Raw genomic sequence first — 13395 nt, forward strand, 5'->3', positions numbered from 1 at the left:
CTTACCTACTGTCAGGACAGAGTAGGTTTTATCATGACTTGTAAATTAGGTCGTGACTTGAATATTTTGTAAACGTACTGCCCACTTTACTTTTTAAGCACTTTTGAGGTTGCAACGAGGCAAAAGTTATTTTATTGGATATTATAAGAATCTTTATGGTATGCATATGTAATTAGATGAGAAGGGGTTTAAAGAACACCCTTGATTTGATAAATTATGGTCTTACTGGATAGGTTAAGTAGCCCAAATATATTTCTTAGCTACTAATGCTAGTTTTAATGTCTGATTGTGGATTAATAACCGAAAAAGAAGGAGGTTAATTTCGGGTGCTATCGTAGTGTTCGAACAAGGTATGGAAGGCTTCTTGATCCCATACTCTTTGGCATTAATCGAACTCTTGTGTTATAAGTATGCTTTCCAAGTGCTCAATTTTGCAAATGATACGTAATAGAAGCATTCAACCTCTAATGTAGCTAACCACCTTATTCGCACTCCTTAGAGTTGTAAAGTACTTTAAAATGTGTTTGTGATTTTATCTACACATTTACTCTTCTAAGAAGCATTCAACCTCTAATGTAGCTAACTACCTTATTTGCACTCCTTAGAGTTGTAAAGTACTTTAAAATGTGTTTGTGACTTTATCTACACATTTACTCTTCTAAGTACTAGTCTGAAAAAAGTACTTTTGAAAACAAACTTTGTGAGTTCTTATCTTATTCAAACAAGGACCATTGTGTTTTATGCACCCAACTATTATATTGTTTTTATTGTTTCTTCCTACATCATTGTTACTACATTAAATGCATACATAAATACGTAGATTTTTAATCATAACTATCACTTATTCGTAGATGGCCTTTTAAGGTTGGATCTTTTGAGGACTATCTATGCTAGTTTTTTCATCATCACTATAGATTATACATACCTGTGAAAGCTTCAGACCTATCGTGGTTATATACATGGTAATCACAAGCTAAATGTTAGTTCTCTCAGGTCTCTTAGGAGTCGGATGATTGTCCATCTCGATCTTCTTATTACAAAAGTGGAATTAGAGCAGGTCATTCTAAGGAGTCTACAAAGTTGTATTTTTGTATATTCTTTCTTTTGGATGTGTTATGCACTATATCTATGAACAGGAGTCTATGGAAAATTTAGGAGTTGCCGTTTTTCTTCATACCTTAGATCGTGTGATGGAGCCAATATTGTTGGTGGAAGTACATTTTACTTTTTACCTTTTTCTTAATACACTAAAGATGTATGTTACAAGAAGAAATATAAATACAACTAAGCAAGTAAATGTGGCTATTGGAGAAGTGACTATTAAGTAACCACCTATACAATCTAATCCAAGAAAGGCTCAAGAGGAGTCTCCATTGCAAACTTCATATACTACATATCAAGAAAAGAAAACAAGGAGAGACGTACCCCTATAATTTCCTATTAATTCTACTAAGAAAGCTTTATGAAATGAAGTACAATTCTTAACTTGTGAAGTTTCTAAAAAGGTGAAGATACAGCAACAAGTCTATGGACACAAGATTTCCTTAAATTAGAACCACACTCATTCACCGAGTCAACTCCTCATAAAGATCCATAAGAAATTACTGATCATACCCAAATATCTTTTGATTTTATACATGTATCTAGGATAGAAACTGTTGCACTGACCCCATATATAAATAGGGTGACTACATTATCGTATGAAGAATCGATAAATCAAAATGCATAGGTGCACCTTTAACTAGTTGAAAAGAGTTTAAAGATACATTACATGATCATAACCTTCCAATTAAGATCCATGAGGCCTGAGCAGATTATTTCTTAAACATTCTCTAAGTAATTATAAGTATGAGATAATATAGTTTTTAATTTATTTCTTTGTCCAGGCATTCTCCCAATGAAGTAGGTACTATAGAGGATAGAGTTCATCTATATGTAGATAGATTGTATCTATATTCTATTAGACATTGTACTATTACTTCTCTAAGCAAGGACATGGATATAGAAAGGATATAGGATTTTCAAAAAAAATATGTTATCAAAGACAAAGAAGAAGGACACTAGACCTAGGAAGAGGGCACTCAAATGGGGCTAGATCTATTGGAAAGTTCTTGTCATCCTTAAGTTAGCCCGATCATTGGTTTCTTAATAGACTAAGCCCGATCATTGGTTTCTTAATAGACTAACAAGACCATCATCTTATACTCTACAAGAAGTTCTCCACCTTGGATCCAAAGTTTTTGGGGAAATATGTATGGTCAAAGAAGTGAAAGTCAAGGTTAACAAGTAGGTGGGTTCAAAGAGTTGCGAATCACAAGACAATCAACACCTCCTACAAAGCTTTGTAAACAATGTGGGAGGAAACATTTAGGTGCATATTGGATTTGGATAGAAGCTTTTTTTGGAGTGGTAGACTAGGAAAAAAAATTAAGGATTGACATGCTGAAATTATCAACTTCTTTCCAAAGTGTAAGCGAATGTCGTCTAATATAGAACAACAAATTTTCTATTAAATCTCACAAGGAATAAGTTGATAACTATTTTGTATGTCTTTCAAATGATTTAAATGAAATGAGGGGTTTGTTTGTAAAAACGTATGGATAAAAATTTAATTATTTCAAATAATGCAACGATAAATCAACGATTTTGATCAATATAGAAAATGAACTACGACTATGTTCATCTTGGTTTCTATCAATCTCTGGTCTATTCATTACCAAAATCTTAAAAACACAAGTAAATGTAAAGCAATCAAATTCTAACATTCACATAAATGTTTCCCAACCTAATTAGGTCATTTTCTCTTTAATTCTTTCAAACTTATAAATATGGAGAGATAACTTGATTTTAAATTTGAAAGGGTAATCATGCTAAAGTATTATCTATTTGATGGAGGTTAGAAACTCTGAATATTCATAGTTAATTCGTTATCCTAGTTTAAACCAATTTGTTCAATCATGTCAAACCTAGGGCTTATTCGAATGTTTACAACCACAAGAAAACCATTGAAACTGAAGGAGTTCATAATACATTTACCACGGGTGTTTGAAATTGAACAATCATGAACCCTAAAATTGATATTTTTCCAAGGATCCCACTACCCTAGTGATGGTTCTTTTAGACACACATGATAAATAAGAAGAAAGAAACAATATTATTTATAAATTAAGGATTGAATCTTACAAATATGAATACAAGTTTTAATTCTTGATTAATACCACAAAGTAGTATTGAAAATTACACATTATGTTTCTTTAAAGAAAATTAAGATAAAATTATGTTTAGTTCCAGAAGATACCACTTCTATAGCTAAAATAGGGTATTTGTAGGTTCTAAAAATAATGGACTAAAAATATAAATTTGGAAAGTGACCTTGTGAATGAATCCCCTCTTAACGATTAGTAACATGAGTGATGGTTCATTGCTTGAATCATCACTAAACTCTAGTTCTTCTTCAAATCTACTTTACTCTAATAGAAGTGTTGACAATTTTTCAATACCTTGGTAGTTTGCTGTAATGTTCTCTCACAATGCTAGAAAATCTTCATGAATCAATTTTGTATTGATGACTTGCTTAGAAACTCGTCAGACAACTGGTGACCCATAAATTAAATGATTACACCACCTATCACTATTGTTGATTCAATTTTTCCGTGACGACACTTGTGAAAGTCTTTCATAGACTTAGGAACTCGTCAGGTGATCCGCCACTCAGCATTTGGTTCCAAAATCGTTATTTTCATCCCAAATTCCTTCTGTAATTGATCCTTAGGTATTTTTCTAAAATATAAGAGAAAAAACATCAAACCTACTAACGGTTTGTTACAAACTCTTGATTCTCCTTATTTAAAAGTGTAAAATGTGTCGTAATAAGCTGATACATCAACACCTTAACTAAGAGCATTTGCTTTCCCTCAAGAAACTAAACAACATTATATTATGCACAAAATTAGATTTTTAAGGAATAGATGGAGGTTGTATAAAAAAATGGACCTCTACAGATTATTAAGCTTCATATGTATAATTTATTTATTAACTAACACAGAGGGATCCATGTTTGGCATTACAACGAACATGGGCAAGACTATATATACTCAAAATACATATTCTAACAATTAGTTGTTTCAAGTGACATCTGTATGACCTTATATCAACGAAGTCCCTCACAAATGACATATATTTCATTTATGGGCTGGAATTCAAATCTCCCCCTCTCATTATGAAATTTAACCCATGCAAATGTCATACCATAAGCTTGCCCTTATCGTTCTACCTCAATTTTTCAACATGCTGACTAGGATTACTACTGGACTTTATTAGGCTTCTAATGAAGTCTTGAGTGTTGGTAGGATATACTAAGGATTAGTCAATTGGGCCTCCTTGACAAGAATTATTACATGATTCCATTTAACTTACTACTTCTCCGTTATTCCCGTCATTCTTTTAACAATTCCCCTCACCGAATGTGCTAAATTTCGTGAGTACTTTATTTTTATTTATTTTCTTTGTTTTTCTTTCTTTTCACTCTTTTTCTTCCTTATTTGTGTGCACTATTAGGATTTTCTTTCATCCACCCTTCTTTTTTTATACCCTTATTCACTTGTAAAATATTCTATATATCCACTCTTAACTTTGGATATTTTCTTGAGTTAAGGTTTAAGATATCTAAGGTGGAACAACATATGAAATAGAGGTTTCATGATAAACAATAGAAGGCTAGTAGTAGCCAAATAAAAAAGATATAAAATATTCAATTAGGATCAAGGGATATATTAACATCATTTGGGCAATTATTTAGGTAATATGGTATAAATTAAAACAAGGCTTGTGATCCTCTCATATATAACCCACTAATTACCTAATTGAATGGATCAGGCAAGTTCTAGATACATGCACGAGGTATGAAATAATACAGATACGTTAAACCCTAATGGAGTAGAATAGCACAATCACAACCAACTACTAGACTCATACTCAACCTTATGAAAGTTCACTACATTTATATATTACCTAGAAAAGTAGAAATCTGCAATAGTCAATTATCTATAGAACCCCACAAAGTAATAAATCATCAAAAATTTTCATTGGGTACTCATTTTTTAAAATTCTAAAAAACATCTACCATTCATAAAAAAAGAAAATAAAAGTTCAAATTAAACGCGTCAGTTTAACTAGATAGTACCAGAGGAAAACAACACAGGCAACAAAACCTCTTGTAATGACATACTCAAAAGTACCCCACCCCACTGGGAGTCTAGCATATTTTCTGAGGCATTAATTATCTCAGAATCTAAGATAGTGACCACGGTGTCAATTGTGGTACTAAAATCATCAAAAACATCCTCAATCATAAGAGTATTTGTTGGAAACATAGGTGGTGTGAACTTTCCTATAAATGCTAAACTAAAAGGTACTCCAACAAACTCATTTAAACCTATTTTATCAGTGGATCTTCGTCTTTATTTCAGGTCTTTACCATTATCCTCATATCTCACTACTTTTTTATCTCACTTTATTGTTTTATTTTCCATGATTTTTTCTTCTCTTTATCTTGCATCTGTCTATTCTAGCTATATTTGTTTGCATCCCTTATTAAGTCAAGTCTCTCATCATCTTCATCTGATTCCACAATCTTTAGATCAGATAATTCACTAGTGGGTACCATTTTCAATAGGCAATGGTTTCTTCAACAGGGCAGTGGACTTAGCTAAATCAATAATTTATAGCTCTCTAGGGTTATTATTTACTCTCTTTTACATGAAATTCATCCAGGCATATAGGTTCATATATAGTTTTAGAGATTCTGCAATAATGTGATCCATGAATGACTTAAAATGCATTGTCCATGAATTTAGCTGCATCTTAATTTATTTTTATTTATTTTGTATTTTAACCAGTTTTACAACAATTTTTTGTTTGAAAAATACTCTAAATAATCAAGAGCCAAGGAAGTAGTTTCTACAGTCTTGGGACATGGTGATACAACTATAGCTGCATTTGTAGCATAAGCACCATAAAGATCAACAACAATTATTGTCAAAGAAATACCTATAGGGATATCAAACTTCTCTAGAGTTATTTGAGATTGAGGTCCTAATAATTGTGGCATGTGAACCCTCAACTAAAACTTGGTGTCATCCTAAGTATTATCAATGTCTTGATTTTTTATTTTCTTTACCTTATTATCCTATCTGTTGATGATAGGCATTTTTTCTACCTTACATGGTTCTATAATAATACAAGGGAAATGCAATAGACACACAAACTTGAAAGTCATCATAGATATTTCAACGGTGATAACTTGGCCAAAGTTGATCTTTACCCTTTCCATCAAACTTTCCACCTAAAAGCTCTTTGAGCGTCCAGGATAGCATCCTTACTATTACATATCATTCGTATCCTAACCAAAGCTAACCAAAATTTTGCTGTAAAACTAAATAATGATTTAGTTATACGCTGCCCCAAGCCATATTTCACTTATTGGGACTAACAGTTTGGTTATCGAGTAGTTTATTTGGTTCTTAGACCCAATTCTTAGATTTGAATTATTCTCTGGTTTCAAATAGCATTGGGCAAAAACATCAGTAAAATGATCTCAAATTAAAATTTCAACTATGTAGTATCTTTAAAATATCAATTTTAGGCTAGTTAGTCTTTTGGTTTGCATCCCAATGCATTGGACCTTATTTTGATCAACTGGTTAGAAAGTTAGAAAATTATAAATATACATGTGGGACATACATTTGGTTGAAATGAACTCAAAAGGAAAATCAAACTTCAGCATTACATCTAGAACATTGACTTTAGTGTGATTACTTGATTTTCCTATATTGGATTTTGATTGAATCCCAAGGCCTTATTTGAAAATTGGAATAATTCTAAGTTTTAGCTATTATCTGGTGTAGCCCGCGACTACACATGATATGCAGAGGGTATTGCAATAATACTAATAAGTAAGGTAATTGCCATATCTACTTATATAGGAAGATTGTGAGATTGCATACCTGGTTTTGCAACATCCATATCTGATTACTTGGGAGGGGCCTAAAAATACCCTTTAGGTCGTAAATTTGCCTATTTTCACCTATTCTCTTGAGAAAATATCCTAAAGATTTTCATCACTTAGAATTGAATATTTCGGGCATTCTTAGAGATTGAATAACATATATTTTTACAAATATATTTGGATTTAAGGTAAGAATCCTTCAAATCTATGCTGGCATTTCTTGATTATTTCACCAAAATACCAAATAACTTGAGGGCTTGATTTTAGCCCTTAATGAGCTTGATTTTTCTGTCATTTTAGGGTTTTAATTCCATGAGATTGATATCATGTTTACTTGGACTCAAAAACATAATTTTCCATGGGTGGGATGCACATGGATTTTATGGCATTATTTTTTGGACCAGAAGGACAATGGTGCAATATGGATCTTGACATTCTTGTATTAATTATTATAATATGTGTATGATAGCTTGGCATCTTAAAGTGGCTTCTTGGAAGTGAAAAGCAAAGGTTTAGCAATTTGTGAGCTTTCTTTAGTGTCGAGGTAGGCTATGTTTATTCCTTGTTAGATTTAGCTTTGTCATAGTATGCTTATGTTATTTTTCTAGGTTTGTGATTGGTTTTAGCTATTGGATTGATGAAATGAAAGACTTGGGTTTAGTTAGATTATTTAGGTTAAATAAGAATTATTGGATAAAACACTTAGCTTGTTGCCTTCACCCTTAGTGTATTAGACTTCATTACTTATGTTTAGCATGAAAATGCTTTGGTTTGTTGTAAAATTAAGTAAAATAATCTTGCTAATCAAGCTTATTAGGTTTTGGCACCAAAGAAAGGCTGTCTTAGTGGTGATATGGGCTTGGTGGTTGTATTTTAGAAGAACCTTTACCTTAGCACTAATTATGGCTTGCTATATCCAAGTGTTGATTAAGATATCTTAGCCTAGTCTAGTGTTGAAATCGACATAGTATGTATTTTGGGTATTTAGAATTAGGCTCCTTGACCCACCTTATGTCAAGATTTATGTTAGTTATCTAGAACACTTTGTAAACTTTTAAATGCTTAGATAAAGCCTTTGTGAGGAAATATTAAGGAATCTTTGTACTTGTTGATAATGGTGAATGACGTTAGCCGTAATAACTTATTATTATGACATATGTATGATATGTGGATTAAGTTAACGATGAGCTATTGATTATGATATTGTTGTGGCTATTGATTGGGATACCAAATATACTATTGAATGATCCTTTGGCTATGATATTTTCAAAACCCTAAATTATGTTGTGGACCATGCTATGAATAAGATATTGACTATTAAATGAATTAGTTATTGATAAGCTATCATTATGATGATGATAGGCCATTGAATAGGCTATTACTGAGTGATTACTCATGATATTGTTTATGATTTTGACATGCTAAGAAATTATGCTAGAACACATTCTTAGTGTTGATATTAGGAATTGTGCCATGAATATTGTTAGAAGTCATGCTTAGTAATTATATTGGGAATTTATGCCCTTAATTATGTTGAAATCATTTTACCCCATTATATAATTTTTTTTTATTAAATTTTACACTAATTATGATTATGATTATGATGATATGACAATACCCGACATGGACAGAGAATATTATGATGATAAATAATAGCTGACAAGGCCGGAGGATATTATGATAATATGATGATACTCAGAAAGGTCGGAGAATATGAAGATGATATAATGATATCGGAGAAGGATGAAAGATATTATGATGATATATTGATTCCTGGAAAGGCCAGGAGATATTGTTACAATATATTGATACTAGGAAAAGACAAAGGATACTTTGATGATATTTATGCCTCATAAATCTAGAGGATGATTATATTGATATTAATATGTGTAGATCTACCAGTTTGAGTCTGGCATGTCCTTTGTATGGCAATTATATGTGTATGTTATTGACATTATAGATGCTATAGCCCATAAATATTAAATGTTAATAAAGTGGTATAATCATTGATTAGTGATGATTGATAATTTACGATAATGGAGGATTAGTGATAATTGAAAATTAGCAAGGAATATGGTTTAAGTACAAATAATGACTAGTTGCTAATCAAGATTTAATTGTAAATATGAAATAGATAGTAAATGATGTTATCTTAGTAGTAAGGTATTCCAAATAAATAATTATCTGTGGCTATGTGGTAAATAGTTATTGAATGATCACTAGAGGTTATATAATAACTAGTAGTCAAATATATTAGTTAATAAGAGATTGTTATCTAGTAAATGGTGACAAGCGTATATTGATGCTAAGATTGTTAAATAATGATGATATTATAGAATGTGAGTGCTTTATCTAGTGGTTGAAGATTTGTGATTATGTTGGTAAACAACATATTGATGATAATTGTACAATATTGATCAAATGATGATGAAAGTTGACCATTGTGTTGGTTGATTGCCTTATTCTTCTCTTGGGTTTACTCTCAGGTCGTATAGTTGGTTGAGGGGAGTTCTTTACTTTTCTTCACCAATTGTCGTATGTGAGCCAATTTTGTAGTTAAGTATACTTTGATGATGCTTGATGATGCATTATTATTTTGGATTGCTTATGTATGTTCGCATGACAATATTGGCATATGTTGATGCCATATGTTATATTGTTATTCTGGCTTACTTGTTTAATGTGTACAACGATGTTGGAGATGATTCAGGTTTAATTCTATACCTTTGCTTAGTTTATCCTAACTTGCTTTTTATAATACATATATAATGTTTTAGCTTAGTAGACTAATAATGCCTACTAAGTACCCATTCTTTTGGTACTTATACTACACTTTTGTACCTTTTTGTGCAGATTAGAGTACTATGTGTCATTTTTTACCATTGATTTATGTAGAGTTGATCTTTAAGAGATAAGGTGAGTTCTTGGATTTTTATTCACCTATTTCTTTCTATCTTATTGCTATTCAGTCTTTTGTATCAAAATAAATGTATTAGCTCGATTCTAATTAAATCTATTCTAAGTCTTTTTTGTTGTATAATTAACATTAGATGCTCTAGCACTGGTTCTACTAGATCTTGAGATTGGTTTTCATGTGTTGATTTATTTATCAATTTATAATCTTGTTCATGAAATTTGGCCAATGTTGGTCATTTCTACCAAATTAACCTATGCGTTAGGTCTTAGTTATGGTTTGGCTTACCTACTAACAAGTATCAAAACTTAGGTTTCACCATATTGTTGGTACAAGAGCAAGTGTCTAGTAGAGTTCTCTGAATTAGAATATTAACATTTGTTTCCTATCTTTGAGAGGCTATGGGAAAGTTTTATGAGTTTTTCATTTCTTTCATAAATATTATGTAAAGAGTTGGAGTCGGTTCGTAGAGTACTCCTTTAACTTTACACATTGAAAGATAGACAAGACACATGTTACTGCTACCCAAGATGAGGGTCTCGATACTAAGCATAAGGATACTTCTTTTATTAATAGAAGACCTAGAGGTCATAATACCCTTGTGATATATCCCTAGCTAGCGACCAGGATAGGCCGCCTTTTCTAAGTCCTTTTCCTTCTCCTGAGCCAAGGGATATTCTTCCATATCCAATGGTGGGACAAGGAATAGCCGAGGATCTACCAGGTTTTATTCCCTCTTTATTGCTCAGAGATTCATTGATTAAGAATTTGGTAATAGTTAGTGGTGTGATGCCCGATGGTGCACAGTCTATTGATCAGAGTGGTATTAAGGAAAGGGCGTAACCTTTAGCAGAGACGCCTAGAGTTGGGCTTCCTTCTACATTGATAGATTCTTAGCCGTTAGTTGCTTTGTTATTGGTTGTTCAAATTGCTATGTCTTTTAAAGTGCAAAACTATTGGGTTGATTCTTGAGATTGGCTCCTCCTAGGTTTTCTGGTACACCGGGCCAAGATGTATATGAGTTTTTGATTTCTTGTGAGGATAGGCTTTGTTGTTTATGCTATGATGAGACTCGTGCTATAAATTACACCATATTTTATTTGGATTTATTTGCTCGTCATTATTGGAGTGGTTATATGGATTCTAGGCAAGTTGGATCTTATCTTTTGTCATGGACTCAGTTGTTTGAGATATATTAGAGAAGTATATGCCTCTTATCCTTATAGATCATTTAAAGGATCAGTTATAGAGTATAACACTCATTTTAATGAGTTTGTTATGCATTTGACTTCTATTCTATACACTAAGTACAAGTGGGTTCGTTGCTTTGTTAAAAAATTGACACTCCCAATTCGTATATCTACTCAGAGTTTGGTTATTGCGGGTAGTTTTTTTTCTAAGGTTTTATATCATGCTTGGGTGATGGAGGAGATACACCATAAGGGTCGTGAGGGCCCTGATAAGAGGCCTAGGTTTTTTAGATGATTTAGTAGGAGCTGTTATTGTTCTTGACCCAGAGATTGCAGTTCTCAGAGAAGGCATCTCTGCATCCATCCTATCAAACTCTGAGTCAGTCTAATAGACAAGTTAAGGTAGCTCTCTAGATTACAAATAGAGGTCAGTCTTTTAGGGGTTTATCTTTGGGTTATTCTATTTGTGATTATTACTACGGTTTAGCCGAGTATGTTTGTTCTGGTTTAACTTATGTTTCCTATTTTACTTGTGGACTCCTTAGTCACTATTTTTGGGACTGCCCTATTCGTGGTTCAACTGTTGATTAAACTTAGAGTGTTCCCTTTATTAAAGCAGTGCATTTCAGCTAGACGCGATTCTTATAGTTGCAGGAGTGGTTCCTAGTGTACTCGAGGCGGTTCTCAAGAAGGTAGGATAGAAGGTCTGTTAGGTGCCTAACCAAGTAGTGAGTAAGGTCAATTATATGCCATACCTGCTAGACTCGAGGCTTAGACTTCAAATGCTATAGTTCTCGGTATAATTTTGATATATTGCTAGTTGTTCTTTGCTTTATCTGATCTAGAATCCACTTATTCATATATTTCTATTAATTATGCACCAAAATTAGAGTTGACTAGCGACTTATTATTTCTGCCATTGAAGGCATATACTTTTGTTGGTAATTTTTTAATGGCGGATTGATTATTTAGATCATGTGTGGTGATAGTTAGCAATGTTGATATTTATGCAAATAATATTATTCTTGATATGGTGGATTTTATTGTGATTTAGGGAATAGACTAGTTATCCTACTATTTTGCGATCATATATTAGTTTTCCAAGATAATTACCTTAGCCATGCTTGGTATACCCCATTAGTATGGAAGAGAGATATTAGCTGCGAGCCAACGGAGATTATCTCTTATATGTGTTATTAGACCTATTTTGAGAGGTTGAGAGTCTTATCTAGCTTATATTTGTGGTACAAATATGGAGAGTCCATCGTTCAACTTTGTTCTTATTATTTGTGACTTTCCTGATGTGTTCCCTACGATTTGTCTACTATTCCCCCTGTATGTGAGATTAAGTTTGCTATTGACCTCGAGTATTGCATCTAACCTATTACTATGACACCTTACCGTATGGCTCGTACCGATTATAAGGAGCTGAATTCTCATCTTTAGGATCTTCTTGGAAAGGGTTTTATTTCACCAAGTCTGTCCCCGTGGGGATATCTAATATTGTTTATGACGAAGAAAGATGGTTCCGTGTGTATGTGCTTTAATTATGGGCAACTTAATAGTGTGGAGATAAAACATTGCTATCTTATGCCTTACATTGACGATTTATTTGACAAGCTTCAAGATGCAGTCTAGTTCTCTATAATTGACTTTAGATTTGGATACCATCAATTGAGGATTTAGGCTGAGGATGTTTCGAAGATAGCTTTTAGGACCCCATATGGTCCTTATAAGTTTATGTTCATGAGTTTTCGATTGGCTAATGCCCCAGCTGCGTTCATGTGTTTGATGAACTGAGTATTTATGCCTTATTTGGACTCCTTTGTGATCGTGTTCTTTCATTACATGCTTGCGTATTTAAGAAGTAGCGAGGAGCATGTGCAACATTTGAGAATCATTCTCTATACATTAAGAGATCATATGCTTTTTTCCAAGTTCTCCAAGTGTGAGTTTTGTCTTAAGTCGATTAGATTTACTAGGCATGTGGTGTCTAAGGAAGTCATTACGATAAACCCAGTCAAGATAAGGCAATTCATGATTTGGCTAGACCTATATCTTCGACTGAGATTCATATTTTCATCAGTTTAGCTGGTTATTATAGGTGCTTCTTCGAGGGTTTTACGAGGAGTGTAAGTCGAGCTTTAGAAATCTTAAGTAAATTTTTACTTTAGCCCCTGTTTTTTAACTATTACTATAGAGGGTGAGGGATTTACTATGTTTTGGCATACCTCTGGTTTTGGTCTAGGTTGTGTATTAAGGAATCAGGGTAGTGTTATTGCTTA

The sequence above is a fragment of the Capsicum annuum genome, chromosome 4 (assembly GCF_002878395.1).
Source record: "Capsicum annuum cultivar UCD-10X-F1 chromosome 4, UCD10Xv1.1, whole genome shotgun sequence".
NCBI lineage: Eukaryota > Viridiplantae > Streptophyta > Magnoliopsida > Solanales > Solanaceae > Capsicum > Capsicum annuum.